The sequence below is a fragment of the Panthera tigris genome, chromosome C2, assembly GCF_018350195.1.
Source record: "Panthera tigris isolate Pti1 chromosome C2, P.tigris_Pti1_mat1.1, whole genome shotgun sequence".
NCBI lineage: Eukaryota > Metazoa > Chordata > Mammalia > Carnivora > Felidae > Panthera > Panthera tigris.
Window position 1 is genome coordinate 87641793 of NC_056668.1, and position 21721 is coordinate 87663513.

At 34.2% G+C, this 21721-nt stretch overlaps 1 long non-coding RNA gene across 1 annotated transcript; it reads left to right on the forward strand.

Annotated features, from left to right (window-relative positions):
- The first annotated feature begins 7774 nt into the window (after nucleotides 1-7774).
- Nucleotides 7775-18674, forward strand: LOC122242071. Its single transcript, XR_006222243.1, has 3 exons — nucleotides 7775-7883; nucleotides 8561-8627; nucleotides 18562-18674. It is a non-coding gene; the product is annotated as an uncharacterized LOC122242071 (long non-coding RNA).
- Nucleotides 18675-21721: the final 3047 nt, after the last annotated feature.

The window sequence follows — 21721 nt, forward strand, 5'->3', positions numbered from 1 at the left end:
GGAAGAGTCGGTGGGATAACAGCACGGCCTAGGTATACCTATGGAGATTTGAAGTGCTTTACCTCTCCCTACTAAAAACAAGAAAACAAAACAAAACAAAGCAAAAAAACCCAACAAAGCACAGAACTAGATGTCTTGTGATCTCGGGTAAGTGGCTCAACATCTCTGTTCGCTTAGTTCCCTTATCTGTTAAATTGGAGAATAATCCCCAGTTCATAATTGCAGGGTGGATAAAATAGGATACTGTACGTGAAAGCAGTCTGTAAATGATCAAATATTACTCAATATGGGTGGTTGTATCTGTTCCTGTAGAGATGAGGAGGACCAGTGCTGAGCAGACCTGGGGTATGTGGAAAGAGTTATCCTTCGTAGGGCAAACTGAAACCAGAAGTTATGTCTTGGTAACAGTAAGAAAAGGTGTAGCTTTGTGAGGGAGTACATGCAGGTGATAATAATTCCTATCATGGTGAAAAATAGGGTTCACAAAGCAATATGGAAGCAGATGTCAGAGAATCTGCTTATCATTTTTTTTTCTTTTTTATCAATAGCCACTTCGGAGACCTATCAGTTTGTCAGTGTATTCATTTAGCCAACTGCATAAAATTCTCCTTCAGACATAACAAAGGCATGAACAAAATCAGTATTCTGGCAGTATTAGTGGCATTCAGCTTGATAAGCTGTGCAGGAAGCTACTTGTCAAGGCCCTGTGATAATGAAAATGGCTCTCTTCACATTACAAAGATATTACTTATCTCCTATAGTTTGAAAGCTATAAAAATTCTTATGCTTTTCATATTTACATTCTAGGCTTCTACATACCAGTTAAGTGCATGACATTTTGTTTCTGCTGTTCTTGCCCAAATGTATGAAAAGATACGTGGGTTGCCGTTACGTTTTGTTTTAGGAACCAGTCAAAGCATGGTTGCCTGTCACTTTAAAAGACTTTTTAAAACTTCAAACTTCTTTGTTGTTGTGACTATTGACCATTTTTTCCTCAGCCTGGAGACAATGATAATAAATTCCAGGTGTTTACCATGGCACTGATAAGGAGGCTTCCAGATAATAGACTTCTGCGAAAGCACAGTCTCACCATGAACAGGGGTTGAAGGGGCATCTGCTAGCTTATTTGAAGTAAGCACCACAAGAAACAAACTGTAGTTAATATTTTTTTTAAGCAAGATCAAAGGAATGGATCGAGAGAAGAGACTTTACATGGTCTTTGGAAGCCTTTGCTTTTTTTCAGGAAGGTTTTTTGTTTCACATGATCACCATGTCTATAGAGGTAAAGAAGCATATTATTTGAAATAATAATCATTTAGCTCAGCGCGTCCCAGGTAATGTTTGTACAAAGTGCTACTGTTTCTTAGTGTCCCAGGCTGTGAAAATCATTGGCAAAAGTAAATACATAGGTAAATAAATAAAAAAAAAAACAATGGTCATTTAAAAGATAAGTAGTTTGTAAGTCTACTAATTTTTTATATAAAAAGTAAACTGACATGAATGCATTAAACTTTACTAGAATAATCTCATCTTATTAGATGTTCAGTAAGTGCTGGCTACTTAATACTTTATTTTTCATCTATATGTTACTACATTGAGTCCTAAAAACAAACTTATGTGGTTGCACAAGATGAGGACAATGAAGCGCAGGACAGAAGGTAAGTTGTCTACAGTCATACACCATTACATAGTGGACAAGGAATTTAAATCTGGGTCCCAATGACAAATAAAGATGAAACTTGAGCTCAAGACTCCCATCCATATGGACATATACAATATATAGCTAATCTTTCTAGCATTTATATGCATAGCATTAATTTTTTGAACAGTAAATTATATAGACAAAGGTCAGTGCTTTCAAACAGTTAACATTAGTTAAAATTTAAAAAATTTATTGACAGACATATATATGTATATACATACTCTTGAGCTAGAAAATAACACAGAAAACTTTCATTCCTTTGAAATACCATTCTGTCCCATTTTTCTTACTCCTTTACAGAGGTAATGATTGGTGTGTACAGTGTATATTGTCCCACTCCACCTGTTACATTTTAAATCCATATACATGTATCCATAACCAATTATATTTTCATGTGTGCATTTGAAACATTCATACAAATACCTTATGTTTTCCATTTTGTTTTGAAACTTGCTTTCCAAATTTTTATTTCATCTTATGTGTTTGAGATGTACCATTTATATAGTTTTTTTTAATTTTTTTTTAACATTTATTTATTTTTGAGACAGAGAGAGACAGAGCATGAACAGGGGAGGGGCAGAGAGAGAGGGAGACACAGAATCTGAAACAGGCTCCAGGCTCTGAGCTGTCAGCACAGAGCCCGACGCGGGGCTTGAACTCACGGACCGCGAGATCATGACCTGAGCCGAAATCGGAAGCTTAACCGACTGAGCCACCCAGGTGCCCCTATAGTTTTAAGAAATAGTTCACATTTTTAACTATTTTAAACTTAGTTGTCCATGGTGTGAACACTCCATTAATTATTTTTTTCATTTCCTTATTGGTAGTCTTTTTTTATTTTTTACAGGTACAAACAGTTGCAGTAAATACCTATGTATGCATTTCCATGTGTATCTTTGTGAGTGTTGCTTTAATGCACATAGCTTAGAAGTGGAATTATTAAATCACAGTATAAGCACATTTTAAAATTTTGTAGACATTGGTAATGTTCCTCAAGGAAGCTGACAATTTACACTGTGGACTCTATTTGCCAACCTGATGGCTATGATACAGCATCTTCTGCTTTTAAGTTTTCTTTTCTCTTGAGTAAATACCTGGGAATTAGATGGCTGAGTCACATGGCCCTTCTATGTTCAACTCATCAAGAGATTGTCACCTGTTTTTCAAAGGGGTTGTACCATTTCACATTCTTGCCAGAAGTGTATGACAGTCCAGATTCATCTACATTCTTGCCTGGTTCCTCCATATTCTCACAAACACAAGGTGTGGTCAGTGTCTTTCATTTTAGGCGTCTAACGTATAGTGATCTTGGATTGTGCTTTTAGTTGCATTTCCCGGTCACAGATGATACTGATCTGTCTGTCATATACTTAAAAAAATTTATATTTTATATTTATGTTTATAAAATTTTCATATTTAAAAAATTTATTATTTGTCTTCAGACATTTTAAGATAATTATAAACTCACATGCAATTGTAAGGAACAATACAAAGGGATCTCATGAATTCTTTACTCGGTTTTCCCCAATGATAGCATCTTGCAAAACCATAATACCATAGCACAACCGGGATATTGATATTGATGAAGTCAAGAGAAAGAACATTTCCATCATCATAAGGATCTCTTACATTTCTCTTTTATAGCCACACCTATGTCCTTCCCATCCCCACCCCCTTCTTAATCCCTAGCAACCACTAATCTGTTCTCTATATATTTTTTTTCATTTTGAGAATGTTATATAAATGGAATCATACAGTATGTAGTTTTAAGGATTATTTTATTGAGTATAATTCTCTGGAGATTCATCCAGGTTGTCATATGTATCAGTAGATCATTCCTTTCTATTGGATAGAATGGATGTGTTAACAGTTTATTTCTTCATTGGTTGAAAGAAATCTGAGCTTCCAGGTTTTGTCTATTATGGCTAAAACTGCTTATAAACATTTATGTACATGTTGTTGTGTGACCATAAGTCTTCATTTCTCTGGGATAAATGCCTAGGAACAAAATTGTTGGGTTGTATTGTAGTTGTAGATTTAGTTTTTTAAAAACTGCCAAAATGTTTTCCAAAGTTGCTGTGCTGTTTTACATTCCCATTATTTACATTATTATTTACATCATTATTTTGCATACTTGCCAGCATTCTCTGTTGTCACTCACTGTCTTGTATTTTGCCATTCTGATAGGTGGAGTGCTATCTCATTGCATTGGGGTATTAATTTGCATTTCCCTAATGGGTAATGATGTTGAACATCTTTTCATATTCTTATATACCATCTGTTTATCTTTAATGAAATGTCTTTTCTCTTGCCCATCTTCTAATTAAATTGTTTGCTTTCGTTGTTTTAAGATCAAATTTTCATAGTTCTTTATATATTCCAGATATAATTTTCTGTATATGTGGTATGTAAAGATTTTCTCCCATTCAGTAGCTATTTTTTTTTTTTATTTTTTAAACAAGGTCTTTCACAGAGCACAATTTTTGAATTTTCTTGAAGACTTACAGTTTTTTTTTTTCTTTTTATGGATTGTGCTTTTCTCCTTTTATAGATCGGCCTAAGAATTCTGCTTAGCCTTAGAAGCCAGAAGATTTCTCCCATTTTTTTTTCCTTATAGTTTTGGAATTTTGTGTTTTACATTTAAATTCATAATCCATTTTGAGTTTTTTTTTTTTTTTTTTTTTTTTTAACCTATGGCTGTCCAACTGCTCTAGCAGCAGTTGGAAAATACTATCTTTCCTCCATTGAATTACTACTGCACCTTTGTCAGAAATCCATTGGGCATATTTATGTGGATTTATTTTTGGGTTTCCTATATTCTGCCCCATTGGTTTATGTGTCTATACCTCTGTCATTACCACAGTCTTAATTATTGTAGCAATATACAAAGTCTTAAAATCAGATATACTGATTTCTCCCAACTTATTATTTTTTAAATTTGTTTTGGCACTTCTGGGGTTGTTTTTTTTTTTGTTTTTTTTTTTTGCATTTCTGTATAGATTTCATTTAATTTTATTTTTAAGTTTATTTATTTTGAGAGAGAGCACACATGAGTTAGCATAAGCGAGGGAGGGGTAGAGAGAGGGAGAGAGAGAATCCCAATCAGGCTCTGCCCTGTTAGTGCCAAGCCTGACATGAGGCTTGTACTCATGAACCCTAGAGATCATGACCTGAGCCAAAATCAAGAGTCTGACGCTCGACCAACTGAAATACCCAGGTGCCCATCCATATAGATTTTTAGGACAAAATTTTACTACAACCATGTCTGAAATTGAGTTAAACCATGTCTGAAATTGAGGGAGAATTGGTATCTCTACTTAGCTGAATCTTTTGTTCTATGAGTATATTGTTACATTTATTAAGATCTTTGATTTCTTTTGTCAACACTATGTAGTTTTCAGCATTTAGGCCCATGCAATTTTTGTTAGATTAAACCAAATGTTTCATTTTTTAGAGGTTATAAATTGCATTTTTAATTCCAATGTCCAAGTGTTCATTGTTAGTATATGGAAATACAATAAATTTTTGTATATTTATCTGGTAGCCTTTAATCTTGCTGCATGTACTTAGTTCTAGGAGTTTTTGGTTTTTATTTAATTTGTAGATTCCTTGAGATTTTCTGTATAGACAATGATGGCATTGCAAATAACAGTTTTAGTTTTTACTTTTTTATTTGTATGCATTTTTTTTTTTTCATTTTCTTGCCTTACTGAACTGGCTTGAACTTGCATAATATGCTGGATAAGAGGAGTCAGCTCAGACATGTTTGCCTTATTTCCATTCTTAGGGAGAAAGCATTCAGTCTTTCTCCATTATGCATTATGCCAGCTGTAGGTTGTTTATAGATGCTCTTTACCAAGTTGAGGAACTTCGCTCTATTCTTATTTTTCTGAGAATTTTTATGAAGAATATTAAATTTTTTCAAATGCTTTTTCTGCACTCGTTGATATAATCATACAATTTATTCTTCTTTAGTTTGTTAATATGGTGGATTACACTGATTGAACTTGAATATTGAGTCTGTTTTGTACCCTTGGAATAAACTCCACTCAATCATGGTATATAATTCTTTTTATATATTGCTGAATTCTATTTAATATTTTTTAAGGTTCTTCTCATCTATACTCACAAGGAAAGTTAATATGTGATTTTCTTTTTTCTTTCATGGATTTTCCTTGTCCCTCATTTTGGTATCAAGATAATATTAGCTTCATAAAATAAATTGAGAAGTGTTAACCACACCCCAAAAGAGATTGTGCAGAATTCAGGCTAATTTTTCCTTAAATGTGTCATAGAATTTGCCAATAAAACCATCTCCTCTGAAGGTTTATTTTGGGGGAGTATTTAAATCAAAAATTAAATTTTCTTAGAAGAGCTGTTCTAGTTATCTATTTCAAATTGGGTGAGTTGTAGTAGTGTTTTTTGAGTAATTGATGCATTTTGTCCAAGTTGTCAATTTATGTGTAGATTTACATAGATTTTTTCCTAGTATTTCTTTTTGTCTTTTGATGGCTGCAGGATCCAGTAATCCCTGTTCTAGTCCTGAAATTGTAATTTGTACATTCTTTTTTTTTGTCTTAATAGAGGCTTGTCAATTTTATTGATCTTTCTGAAGAACCACTTATTTATTTTATTGATTTTCTCTGGTATTTTTCTGTTATATAAATTTTATCTATTTCTGCTTTTATCTTTATTATCTCCTTCTTTTTCCTTGTTTGGGTTTATTTTGCTCTTCTTTTTCTAGGTTCCTGAAGTGGGAGTTTAGATTATTGATTTGAGCCCTTTCTTCTTGTCTAATGTGTCCACTAGTGACATTATGTTTCCCTCAGCACTGTTTTAGTGTGTCCTGTACACTGTGATAAGTGGTATTTTTATTTTCATTTTCCAAAATATTTTTTTTTATTTCCCTTGAGACTCCCTCTTTGAACTATGGATTCTTGAGAGTATGTTTTTTCGTTTCCAAGTGTTGGTTTCCTGTTATCTTTATGTTATTGATTTCTAGTTTGGTTGCGTGGTAGTTGGAAAACATGATTCCTTTATATTGTTTATGATCCAACATATGACCCATCTCAGTATAAGTTCCATGGGGACTTGAAAGGAATGTGTATTTCAATATTGTTGAGTAGTGTTCTATAGGTATCAACTAGATCCTTTTGTTTGATGGTGTTGTTGAGGTGTTCTACTCCTTGCTGATTATCTATTTTTTTCTATCAATTCTTGAGTAAAAGGTATTGAAATATCTAACTGTAATTATGAATTTTTATATTTCTCCTTTCAGTTCTGTCAGTTTTTACTTCATATACCTTGTAGCTCTATTTTTGGTGCATAACCATTTAAGATGGCTTTGTCTTTTCAGTGGATTGACACTTTAATCATATATTGTGTCTCTCTCTATATTTGGTAATTTTCTTTACTCTGAAGTCTACTTTGGTATCAATATAGCCATTCCTGCTTTCCTTTGATTAATACTTTTGTGAAATACCTTTCTACATTCTTTATTTATAAACCTATCTATATTATTGTATTTCAAGTGAGTTTCTTATAGACAACATACAGTTGGGCCAGGTTACTCTATTCCAATCTTTCAATTTGTATATCTAGATGAGTGATAATTACATTGGTAATTATTGGTATGTCAGTGCTTAAGTCTGCTTTTTTTCTCCTTTTTCTCTATTTTTCATTTATGTTTTCTCTTTGCTGCCTTACTCTGGATAACTTGAACAGTTTTTACAATTCCATTTTAATTTATTTATGTTGCTTTTTGATTGTATCCCTTCTTACAGCTTTTTTACTGGAGGTACTACTGCATTAATGCCTTATGGAGATACAAGTGCAGATCAGCCTCCATTAACAACTGAGCCTCCATTTCCCACTCAGCCTCCATTAACATCTGAGGTGGTGGGGTGGGGGAGGGAGAGTGGGAGTTCTGGCTCCTTTTGTGATTTACACTGACAGTGTGGTCAGAGTGACCTCATTACCATTGTATGATGGTAGAATTCCAGACTCCCTACATGGTCTCACTAACAATGGAGGGAGGAAGAGTTGCCTTGTTACTGGCTGGAGGGGATGAAATCCTGGCTTCCTACTTGGCCTTCTCTTCTACCAATCTGGCAAGGATGTTGGGTGACTCATTACAGCCTCCCAAATGTAAGAGTGTAGGCTCCCAACTCAGCCTTTGCTGGTAAGGGAACACATGGGGCCATGTCTTTTTCATTAGTGTCTGGTTAATGTAGGGAGGTTATTATCTTGAATTTTCTGTCTTGTTAGGCTGTCCCTTTCCTGTCCTTTAGCTAGAAAGGGCAGGCTTTCAAAGGGGCTTTTATTTTTGTCTGTGCCTGTAGGTATTTCCAGGTTGCTAGCTTCTTAAGATTGGGATATGTAAGTTAAAAAGAAAGCCTAGGGAACTCCTCACCATATCGTTGCTCAGGTCCTGAGGGTCCAGCCAGTCTGCTTTCTTCTCTTAACCTCCCAGAGTCTTCTTAAGTTCCTTTTATAAATAATATCTCACATTTCTAGTTATATTTAGGAGAAAAAGGGAAAAGTCCATCTACTCCATTTCCCAGAAATAAAAGTTCCAGTTTCTAGTGTGTGTTTTTGCCATTTATATATCTTCTTTGAAGTGTCTATTTAAATCTTGTGTCGTTTACTGATTTGGTTGTTAGTTTTCCATTGTTTACTTTTCGAGAGTTCTTTATATATTCTGGATACAAATCCTTTGTTTTATACATGCTAGCAAATATTTTATCTCCATCTGTGGCTTATCTTTTCATTCTTTGAAGAGTGCCCTTTGAATAGCAGAAATTTTGTATTTGTATAAAGTTCAATTTTCACTTTGTTCTTTATGTATCATGTTTTTAGTGTTGCAGTGAAAAAAATCTTTGCCTAATTCCACATCAAGATGATTTTGTCCTGCTTTCTTCTAGAGGTATTGTAGTTTGGGATTTTATATTTAGTTTTGTTACCCTATTTGAGTTAATTTTTGGATATGGTGTAAAGTATAAATTGAGGTTATTTTTTAAAATATTTCTATCCAAATATTCCATCACTATATATTTAGGTTTGTACTGATTTGCCTTTTCTGTGTTGATTTTCCTTTTTACTTTCATCAAAAATCAATTGTCCAGAAATGTATGAATACACTTAGGAACTCTCAACTCTGTTCTACTTAGCTTTTAAAAATCATTTTGCCAGTACCACACTACCGTTACTTCCTTTTAACCTTATAATAAATATTGAAATCAGTTGATAGTTATTCAACATTGTTTTTGTGTTTCAAAGATGTTTTGACTATTCTTTGTCCTTTATATTTCCATATAATGTTTAGAATGATATTATTCATAATTATGGTTCCAGTTTGTTTTTACACACACACATTTGAAATTAGGGTGAGGGGAATGAGAGGGAAGAGAAGAGAGGGGAAGATTTAATTTACATATGTCAGTAGTATAAAATTATTTCTCTGTTTACTATTATACTTGCATCATATTCTTTGCTTTGAATTTTTTATCTTTTCCTCCTAATAAAGTCCTTTACTTCTTTTAATGACAGCATTTTTAATAAAATATCTCAGTTTTTGAATGTCAGAACATATTTTTATTCATTCTCAAAATATAATTTTGCTTGGAATAGAATTTGATGTCGATGGCTAATTTTAGTTAGCATTATGAAGATATTTACCACTGTCTTCTGGAGACTGTCATGACAGCTATGAAATCTGTACTTAATCAGTATATGCTAAACCTTCAGGGGCCAGAACCCACTTACCAACTTGAATAGGTTAAGTTTAATGTAAAGAATCATCAACTGTGACAAGGGATTGGAATATCAAGGAATTAATTTGATAGTGAGAAGGAAAGCAGAATATAAACAATATAGGAATAACAAATATAAGAAATTGTTTCTAATGCCAGATTGAGATTCAGACCACCTTGAGTTGTACACACTTGTGACTCACTCAACCCCAGTTTTGACGGTTCCACAATGGTAGAAATTTATGAAAATATGCCTTCTAGGGATTGAGGAGAGCTATTTATGGGGAGTTATTGCATCAGAGGCAGTCTTCCGTGAAGCCATCTGTGTAGTAAAGATTTAAGCTTACCAAAAGAGAGGTCTGGCCTTTGCCCTGGGTTCTTGAGATATATTCTCTAAGACCTTGGAATATTCTGCCTGGTATCTTTGTTTACAATATTGGATAGTTTAATGATGTGATTTATGGTACAGACTTTGAGCCATGTCATATCAGCTCAACTTCCAGAGGGGATGGAAATCAAGGTTGGCCACACAGGTGGTCAACTATGTCTGTGTGACCCAAAACAATCTCCACACCAAGGCTTAGGTGAACTTCCCTTGTTGGCCATATTCACAGCATATTGTCACATATATTTGCTGAGAGGAGTTAACACTGACCATGACCTCAGTGGGAAGGGACAACTGAGAGCTCTGTGTTTAGAACTCTTCTGGACTCTGCCCCTGCATCTCTTCCCTTGGCTGATTTTAAGAAATCAAAATTAATGTATCCTTTTGTTGTGATAAACTATAAATGTGTGAGTTTAACAGCTTTCAGTGAGTTCTATGAGTACTTTTAGTGAATTATCAAACCTAAAAGTGGTCTTGGAGATCCCTAAACTTGCAATCCATTTCAGAAGTAATGATGATTTTGTGTATTGTTCTCTAACTGTATACCATCCAAAAGAGATGCCAAGGGAATCTTCTGGGTAATGAGTGCAGCTGACAACTGGGCAGTGCAGAAGGAGGGTGCTGAGGAAGCCATCTGTAGTACAGCAATGCAGCATTGGAGAAGTTTCCTGCACTGTGCTGCAGAAGCTGGGATTTGGGGAGGCATCTGTGTTGCAGGAACTGGACATATACTGTAGGAGCCTAATAAGAAGGTACACTGAACCAAGAAGCAACACCTCTATTTCGTGCCTTGTCTCTCCATCGTCCTTTACTGTTAAAATTTAGTATCCTGTCAGCTGGAAAAAGAAAATATTTAAAGGGTCCATCTCTGTTTTTGCATAGCATTTAATAAAGTATGAATTTGAAGTTGAGGCACTATAAACATAGAGCTGGCACAATTAGATTTTAATTTCTGTTTGCATGATCTATTTTCTTTATTAATTTTTAAGACTTTTCTTAAAATCCTATAGTTTTACTATAACTAGGCCCCTTTCTTGCTTTCTTCCTCCTAGTCTGTCTGCTTGCTTGCTTTCTTTCTTTCTTTCTTTCTTTCTTTCTTTCTTTCTTTCTTTTGATTTTTTAATCTTGCTTGGTACATGAGAAGCCAATTCAATTTTAGAATACATGTTTTCATTTATCTCAAAAAATTAATAGATATCCTTTAGCTTCAATACCATTTTTTTAAATTCATTTCTTCTAGGACTTCCACTACAAGGATTTTAAACTTTTTTTTTCTGTCTTCACTGTCTTTTAGGTTTTCCTTCATTTTTTAAAAAGTTTCTTTTGTGTCTTTGTGAAGCATTTTTAGAGACTTTGTCAGTGCTTTGTTCCAAAGACAAATTTTCTCTTCATACATGCCATTCTATTATATATAGTCTACTGTGGTTTTATATCACTGGCTGTCACATTGGTTTATTTATTTATTTTTGTTTTATTTTTTTTTAAACCATTTATCTTTACTTATACATCTAATTTTGTGTTCTTGGATGTCTTCACTAATTAGGGATTTAAAATGCACATAATATCTCTTTCATTGATAAAAGTTTTTCAAACAATTGCTGTAGGGTGTTTTATAATATTTGTCTTTCTTGTGTGCCTTATAATTTTTATTTTATGGATGAGTTTCAAAGGAAATTTTTCACCAGTAGTGAATCTTCCTTTAGGGTATTTGCCATTTGCCTTCAGTCTTGACCCATAGGATGCCAAGATCTGAATAAGCTCTTATGCTTGAAATTTGGTTTGAAGCTCCAACTGCATGTGCAGAGAACTGGCTTTCAAACTTTTTCCCCATTAGAACAGCATTTTTTCAAATGCTTAAGAGAAATACCAATAATCAAATATCTGAACTTTTCCTTACAAAGAGAAAAAAATGAGACTAAGAATTTTTTTTTCCTCTTAAATTTTCTGAACTTATTTATAGCAAATTCAGAGGCAATTGCTCCCAAGACCACAGTTCTAAGGAACAAACTTATGAAGTACTGTCTAAAGAATTTTGAGTACCTTGCAAAAAAAAAAAAAACCAAAAAACGATTTACTAAATATATATGCATGATTAGTGTGTCGACATGACTGAAACATTTTGAAAGCCCTGGATGATAGGCATCACATTGAAATATGTGCAGAGAATTTTTAGGGAATTATATGAAGACAAGCAATTTTTCAGATGTAAAGTGTGCTATTGAACATGAAATGTTGAAGGAACAGATGTGGCCAGATATTGAGTTTACAGAATATATTAATGAAGCCTCATTTCTCACCACTAAATATTAGAGAAGGAAGGACGTGAAGAAAAAGTATGTTGCCAAAATTGAGACTCAAACATTTAGCACAAGTGAAGATTTCACCAAGTCTATTACATTGATGTTTTTACATTGCTGTTTAGTGTGAACATTGTACAAATAGCTGTGTAGTCTGTTAGTTATAAATACTGATAGGTTTGTGCTATTGTATAGTCATATGACAAGGTGAAGAGATAGGTGCTTCTTTCTGGTAATGAGGGAAGCTTATGCTTAGTTTGAGCAGACATGAAAAGAGAAACATTTGCTCATTAGAAATGAGATCCCTTACTGGTGGATTAGGTTCAAATGGCAAATTAAAAAAAAAAAAAAAGCAGGGTTCATATCTCAGCTCCATAATTTTCTAATTCAAATAATTATTTTTTGTGAGGACCAGCATAACAGCTTTATGACTGTCCTCTCTGATATGATATGTATCTTTCCCTGATCACCTCTTTCAAGAAAAATCACTATACTGAATTTAGTGTTCATTGTTACAATTTAATGCATTTCTTGCTAATATTAGTATAACTATATGTATGCAATACAATATATTGTTTTGCTCTATATGTTTTAAAACTGATAGGGAGTATCTGGGTGCCTCAGTTGGTTTGTTAAGCATCCTACTCTTGATTTAGGCTCAGGTCATGATCTCACAGTTTGTGAGATCGAACCCCATGTCAGCCTGCTTAGGATTTTCTCTCTCCTTCTCTCTGCCCCTCCCCTGCTCTCTCTCTCTCAAAATAAACTTAAAAACATTTGACATAAATGCAATTTGTGTTTTTGCTTAACATTATGCTTGTAAGATAGATCTATGTTGATCCATAAAAGTTTACCTGTCTTAATGTTCATTTTTCACTGCCATATAACATTTATTTTTATGAATTTGACATAATAGATTCATTACCTTCAGTAACATTTTTTTATTCTCAATAATGCTGCAATAATTATTATTATGCATAGGTGTTTGTGCAATAATTTTTCTAGATGTATAAGTGAAATAGCTTAGGAAAAGCATATTTGTGTCTTTAAGTTATCTGATATTACAAAATTGCTATCTAGAGTAGTAAATTTACCAATTTACCAAAAACAGGAGTTCACTATTCACCCTTAATAAAATGTGGTATTGTTAGGTATTTTAATTTCTGTTAATTTGTTGAGGAAAAGATGTTATCTCAATGTGGTCTAAATGGAATCTCATTGATTATTAATAGATAATATATACTCACCTGTTTATTGGCTGTTTTGGTTATCTCCTATGTGCCTATTCATATCTTTTCCTTTGAACTGTTTTTCTTTTATTCACTGATTTTTAGGAATAGTTTGAATTTTCTTCTCTTAGCTTCTAAGGTGTTTTTTTATGTATTTTATAATATTTCTTGATTCAAATCCAAGGTAATATTTATTCATTATTTCTTAACTTATTTCATTTTTAGTGCTTTCTTTGTCTTGTTTTAAAATATGACATATTTGGGGCACCTGTGTGGCCCAGTCAGTTAACCTATATGACTCTTGATATCAGCTCAGGTCATGATCTTGCATCGTGGGATCGAGCCCCACATCTGACTCTGCTCTGACTGTGGAGCCTGCTTGGGATGGTCTTTCTCCCATTCTCTCTCTGCCCCTCACCCACCTGTTCTTTCTCTCTGTCTCTGTCTCTGTCTCTCTCTCTCAAAATAAATAAACATTACATTTTTTAAAATTTAAAACAAGACATGTTTTTATTTGAAAGATAAAAAGTTTCTATCCCTTCTTATATGCTTTTAATCCAGCTCTTAGGGCATGTGTGTGTATGTGTGTATGTGATGAAAGAATTCAAATATGTATTATGGAATCCCATTATGGCATTCCTTAAGGATTTTTAAAAGAGTGAGTAAATCCTATCACTTCATTCTTGTTAAATTATTTGTAAATTAAATTATTTGTAAATGTGTCATTCTGGCCCTACTGGTAGGAAAATTACTCTTGTATTACTACAATTTTAGTGTATCTGCTGATGGAGCAAGTACAATTTAGAAATGAAGTAAAATACAAAAGTATTGGGTGTGAGTGACAATTTCTAACATTATGTTTGTAAATGGATATTTCACTGAGAAAAATTCTTTCACCCAAAATATTTTCTCTATCAATATAACTTAATATGAAATGTAGAAACTTTGCAATTTAGACTATTTTCTCTCTACCTTCTGATGTCTTTTATAAATTTGTATTAAACAGTCATGTATATTTGGAAGAAGTTAAGACAAAAAATAGTTTGTCATTCAATAAGATATTTACCATTTCTGGTGCTCTTCATTTGTCCTTGAAGATCTGAATTTCTCCCTGGTTTCATAACTTTCAGCCTAAAGAACTCCAAATTTTCTTTTATTGTAAGTATACTAGTGACTAATTATTTGTTTTCCTTTATGTAAAATGTGTTTATATCTCTTTCATTCTTGATAGATATTTTTGCTGTATAAAGAATTCCAGATTGATTTTTTTTTTCTTTTGTTTTCTTCTTTGGTAAGTTAGAGATATTTTTCACTGTCTTTGTCCTCCATGGTTTTTGATGCAAATTTTCTGGGTATGTTGTCTGTTATTCTATGCTTGTATGTATGTATGTATATATGTTTTCCTGACCTCAAGATTTTTTGTCTTATCTTTTGTTTGCCACCAGTATATATGTATGTATATATGTATGTATGTATGTGTGTGTGTATATATATGTGTGTATGTATATATGTATATATATTTATATATGTATGCACATATATGTATATATATGTATACACATATACACACACACATATATGTATATATATATACACATACACACACACACACACACACACACCTGGCAGGGTATATGTTGGGGTGTTTTTGTATTCATTCAGCTTGGAATTTGCTGAGCGCCTTGAATCTGGCTTTCATCAAATTTGTGAACTTTTCAGCCAGTATTTTGTCAGATTTATTTCTGTCCACCTCACTCTTCTTTGCTTCCTGGACTACAATTACACATATGTTAGATATTTTGATCTACTATAGGTTTCTGTGTCTGTTGATTTTTTATTTTTAATCTATTTTCTCTTTCTCTTTTTTTTCAGATTATTTCTGTTGACCTCTCTTTAAGTTCACTGAATTTTCTCTGTCATCTCCATTCTATTATTAAATCCAACTAGTGACATTTGAATTTCTAATAATGTATTTTTGCTTCTAAAATTTCCATTTGGTTGCTTTCTATGTATACTATTTCTCTACTAAGATTTCATATTATCTATTTCAAGTATATTTTCTTTCATATCATTGAATATATATTTATTATCACCTGCTTTAAAGTCATTTTGAGATAATTCCAACTTCTTATCATCTCAGGGTTTGTCTCTGTTGACTGTCTTTTCCCTTTAAAATTGGTCAAATTTTCTTGTTATCTGTATGTGACATAATTTGGATTGCATCTTAAACATTATAAATGTAATTCTGTGTAGCTCTAGATTCTGCTATATTTCTTAGAAGACTTGATGTTTTTTGTTTTGAAGGCAATTAATTTGGTCAGATTCAAACTGCCAACTCTGACTCACCTGTGGTAGATGACATCTCAAATCAAAGTTTAATTATTTTATATTTGGATGGTTTACTGGTAGCTTTCCCTAGTTGGTAGCTTTCCTTATTCATGCATAGTTCAGGGATTAGCCAAAGACTGGGACAGAGTTTATATGCACAATTTAGAGATTCCCCTTTTCTGGTTCCTTCTTTTCCATGATTCCATTATCATCTGGTTGTTGGGATCATTCCCTGGTTCCTCCATTCCCTGGTTCCACATAAATATGGAGGTCTTTCTATCAGAATATTAGAATTTTAGCCACTCCTCACTGAGCCAAGTCCATAGGAACATAAAGCATATATAGTACTATTCCCTTTTTCCTAGTGATAACTTCTCTTCAGAACCTGCCTGCCTTATTTCCTCCCCAAAGTCCTCAAGATGTTTGCAGTATTTTGTTCAGGGTTTATAGTTGTTATTGGCAGAAAGACTGTTTGAAGCTGTTAGGAGCTTATTCAGCCATCGCACCAAATTTTTTTCTATAGAATAATGAAGGACTAGCATGGAATGGATTTTTTAATGACTAAATAAAAATTATTAATTCCTATGATTTATTCTCTCTAGATGTAGTCATCATAGGAATCTATTTATTCTGGAAAATGCTGACTTTTTCAACATATGTTTAGCACTTCTTTAGGAATTGCCTTAAGAGCCTGTGATACATTTTTCAATTTATTAAGAATTGGCATTTATCTAAACACTGTCATCCACCTCAAGAAAAAATTTGATATTTCTTATATAGGCAAAAAATTATTTGGTACTAAATAAAAAAATAAGATGATTGTTATGGACTGAATTGTGTCCCCCTAATATTCATGTTGTGGTCCTAACCCCAATAAAAGTATATTTGGAGATAGGACCTTTAAAGAAGCAAATGAGGCCATAAGGTGAAGTCCTAATGTGACAGAACTGGTGATAGTGTAAAAGAGGAAGCGATATCAAAGCCCTCTCTCTTTCCCTGTGCACACACAGAGGAAAGACCATGTGAGGAGGTGGACATCCACAGCCAGGAAGAGAGGACTCGCCAGAAACCAACCCTGCTAGAACTTTGATCTTGGTCATCCATAGAACTAGGACAAAATAAGTCTCTATTGCTTAAGCTACCCAGTCTGTGGTATTTTGTTATGGCAGCCCAAGCACATTAATAGAATAACTTGTTTATATCATGTTTTGAGGGCACAAACGCTGTAGGTATATAAAGCAATGAAAAAAAGAAACTTGGGAAAGGAGAGAAACGAGTTCAAAAGCAGTCTGTACAATAGTAACATGCTTAAAGTCAGCAGTGTCCTAATGCAGCAACATTTAAGAGGAACAGTCTTCATGATGAACATCTGGGCTTTGGGGGAAGAAGCAGTTTCACGGCATGATGTTAACAATACACCTAAATGTGCACTGGTACATTATTTATCCCGTTAGTGACACTGTGTTAGACTACTCTAAAATGGCGCAGTGCAAATGTGTTTTAGACTGTAGAATGGTCAAAAAATACAATTTGTAGCTCTCCAATTTCAGTTCTCAGCATGCTTTCAACATGTATGAGTTTTTATTTTAAGCAGATATTTATTACCATGTTTAGGAACCCTTTGACCCCAGGTTGAAAAGATACTATTTATTTGGCCTAAATCTGCAGAACTGTCATGAATCCACAAGAGAAGTTACTTATGGAGCTTAGGGGAGATAAGAAAATAATCACTCATTACTCTTCCATCTAGCAGCTGTGACCCCAGTGGTGAGTGTTTGTATGTGTGCCTGTGTGTTTAAATTTGCTAAAGGAACACGATGGTAAATCACCAACAATAACAGGAGGATCAATACTCTCTCTTGCCTCTTTTGTGAGATCTGGAGCATGGCCTGAATCTGTTAGACGGAATTAAATGGCTCAGGGTGTCAGGGAGGATGCCAACAAATAGACCTGCCATGCTGTCCATTAACAAAGCCCCAGATGACCGCCGTCACCATTGTAGCCACTTTAAAAAAAAGAACATTTGGGACCTGCCGGTTAGAAATGAAAGGTGGTCTAGTTATTCACAGCAGAAATTATGTGCATTTCTAACCAATAAAGTGCACAATAATTCAGTGATAACACTGAATAAACTCCATGGAAAGGAGGAATCATTGTGTTTTACCATGACGGGGGAAATGACATTTGATGAAAAAAACAGATAGGGGCGGTTACTGTGAAACTCAGGAGCACAGCTCATGGCTTGCTTGCAAGTTTCCATCACATGCACACTCGTTCCTTTGCAAAGGCTAATGCCTCAGGCTTTCTGGGTTCTTTTGTCTTTGTACAACAACAACAGCACATCATGCATCTGGCCAATTGTGCAGTGGGATACCACAGGGAGGGTTTCCATCCCAGCACCAGCTGGTGATGATTTTATGGCTACCAGCATGAGGATTGATGGCTTTCATAAATTCACATCCAGCTAGTGTACCCACAGATGCTATTCTTATTCTTATCTTGAAACTTTACTAAATTTTAGCCTGAGAAATATCCTGCAGCAGTGAAAGCTGATTATGCACCACATAAAAAGTCTTTTTATCCATTTTCAATCTGCTGCCATTTGAATTCCATCCAGCTTCTGCTCTTTCTCAAATTAAGGTGAATGGGAGTATGGTATATAATTAGGCTATGTTATACTATTCACTACTTCATTCACCTTAATCTTATTATCTCTGCAGACATGCTAGGTCAATTCCAGAAACATTTGAACAGAAGATGTGGTTAATTTTAAATGAACTGGATATAACTAATAATACATTTGATTGAGATAAACTCTAATCTGAAAGAAATTGTCATAGGAACTTTATTTTGTTATTAACATTGACAGGAGGGACATAGGCATTTTACAGGCACAGTGCTGGGGCCAGAGTGTCTCTTTGTATTTGTGAAAAGCTGTGAAGACATGGGAAAATGTCTATAGATTCTCTATTTACTCTGCATTGGTTAAAGGTGAGTAACAGATTGTAAATTTTCATTTATGTGATTGTGAGCTTTCCAAAGGATGAACCTGTAGCATACTTCTGTAATAGATCAAAAGCATATAGTCAGCAAATTCTAATACTTGGCATTTCTAAAACAGAATGTTAGCATTGTAGGAAACAAATGGTAGTATTTTAGTGAACTGTAGTCTGCAAAAATACAGTAAATGCTTATACATTCCTGTAATGGAAATCAGATATAGATTGTTCTTATGCTGAAAAATGAAAGGAATATTTTGTAGATACATAAGCATTGTATTTACTACAGGTATTAAATACATATAACCTATGATTTAACATAATTCTTCTTACACTTATAACATTTTAGATCATACGCTTGTGAATAAGCCACACTGAAGATCTGTAGAGTCCCAGTGCCCTGATTTCTGCACTGGTTTGCCCTTGTATCCAGCAATTTGGGGGCACTCTTAACCTCATTAATATTCTCTCTCTCTCTTTCTCTCTCCCTCTGTCTTCTCCTCTTGCCCATATTCTTCCCTGGTGTCAGCTACATAAAAGATTTCAGAAATCCGTTCTCTATCTTTACCTTTTTTTTGTTAGGTTTCCTGATTTATCTGCTTTCCTCTATGGACTCTGAACTGGCCAAATGTTCAGGTTCATTTCTAGTCTAGCTCAGAGCACATAGGAAGCTTCATAGCTAGGGAGCTCAATATCCCCTTGTATGATTTTTGTCATATGATTTTTGTTCTTTCTTGGCTTTTGACTTTCTACTTGAGTACTTGACTGCCTAACCCGTTTTAACCACCTGATTTTCTTTGCTTATATATCTGCGGCCCGTACCTGCCAGTTTTCTGTTTCCCTAAATCATGAGTGTGCTCTTATTTTACTGCAGTATATGCATGGACTTTTGATTCCCTATCTAGTTTGTGATGCCCTGTCTCACCAAGACTCCAATTGCCCCTACCATGCCTCATTACTTTAGCTGCAGCTTGGTTTTTCTAGGAACCATATTTATTTTTCTACCTTTCTTTTTTTAATTATTAAACATACATGGTTCTTGTGAAATAGCTGCAAATTACCCATAAAGTAATTCTGTTACTTTAACAGTATTCTGTTAATACTATTGTTAAAAGATGTTTCTAAATAAAATTTTGACGAATATTCTTCTGTGTAAATATTTGCCTGCATTTCACATACCTTTCTTGGACTAAATTAATCAAATTGAAATTATTGTGTTAAAGTATACAAATATTAGAGGCTTTTGAAATATATAGCTATATTATATAGTACAAATGGAGCAGAACTAGCACTGGAGAGTTATTCCCATTAGGTACATGGAAGTGCTTGTGTAGTCAGGGAAAGGGAGTAGGTGGAGAACACGGGCTTCTTTATATGAGACCATAGTATGAGAGAAACACGGTTTGTGCAAGTGCAAATTCAGACATGACCTTGGGATACATATATGCATATTGCCCTCTGGTGATGCGTGCCACATTAATGTGCCATTCCCTTTTTGTTCTAGGATTCGTGGTGGAATTTTCTTTCCTATATCTCATTTTTATCTGTACTATTTAGTTGTATCATACAATCTTGAGTTTTCAATATTTTCACTCTCTATGGCTCTGTTAAATTATTGTATTTTCCCCATTCCCACTCCCATTCTATTCCTGGGCCATCTTCAGCACATGTCAACGGTCTTTGGTTCTCAGTTGTTTCTTATGAGAAGCCAATGTTCGAATGAATTTTTGTTTTTCTGTATTCAATGTCATTTTTCTCTGGCTGCCTTCAAGATTTTATCTTTGGCCTTTGGCAGTTTTACTGGTATGCTTGGAGGCATTTGCTGGTACTCACTCTGCTTGGGGGCTGCTGAAATCTTTATAAATTTGTCTTTCACCAAATTTAGGAAATTTTTGGCTCCTATATGTCTTCAAATATTTTTTCAGAAAGCCCCTGTAGGACTCCAATTACATGTAGTCTATATATTTTAGAATTGCCCCACAGACTCCTGAGGCACTATTAATTTGAAAAATTGTTTTCTCTTGTACTTTTTCAGATTGGATAAGTTTAATTGGTGTATTTTTTAATTCATTGACTCTTTCTTAAGAAAGTGTTATTTTGCTATTAAGTACATCCATAGAACTTTCTATATTAGATACTGCATTTTGTTTTTATTTCTAGAATTCCACTTGGTTTTGCACACACACATACACACATGTGTGTGTGTATGTGTATGTGTACGTGTATGTATGTGCGTGTATATATATGTATATATATATATATATATATATATATATATATATATATATATATATATATCCTTGTTTCTGGCACAGAGCTCCTAAAACTCTTGGAATTTTCTAAGCGATAGGAATTATAAAGGTGTCTTAATATTCATAATAAACCCCTTCAAATACACCTGAGTTTATTTTGGTGAGGTGAGTTTTGGACTTAACCTAAGGATGGGCACTGGTTGTCAGGGAAACCAAGCACATGATGAGAAGGTTAGAATTTTCAGTCCCATCTCCCTGATTTCCTGGGAGAAGGGAGGGGCTGGAGGTTGAATCATCACAAATGACCAATGATTTAATCAGTCAAGTCTATGTAAAGAAGCCTCCAAAAGAATGTGCTAGGAGAGTTTCCAAGTTGGTGAACACATGAAAATTTGGAGAGTGGTATATTCTGAGGTCAAAAAAGCTTTTCCCTCTTTCCTGTACCTTGCCCTCTGCATCTCTTCTATTTGGCTGTTCCTCAGTTAGATTCTTTTATAGTAAACTGATTGTCTATTAAGTAAAACATTTCTCTGAGTTCTGTGAAACACTCTAGCAAATTAATGTTACCTAAGGAGCAGGAGGTGGTGGGGGTGAGGGGCCATTGAAATCTTCAACCTGTAGCTAGTGGGTCAGAAGCACAGGTAACAACCTGGACTTGTAACTGGCCTCTGAAGTCTTGTAGGACTGAGCCCTTAACCTGTGGACTCAGATGCTCTCTCCAGGTAGATAGTATCAAAATTGAATCAAATTATAGGGTATCCAACTGGGGTATCTGAGA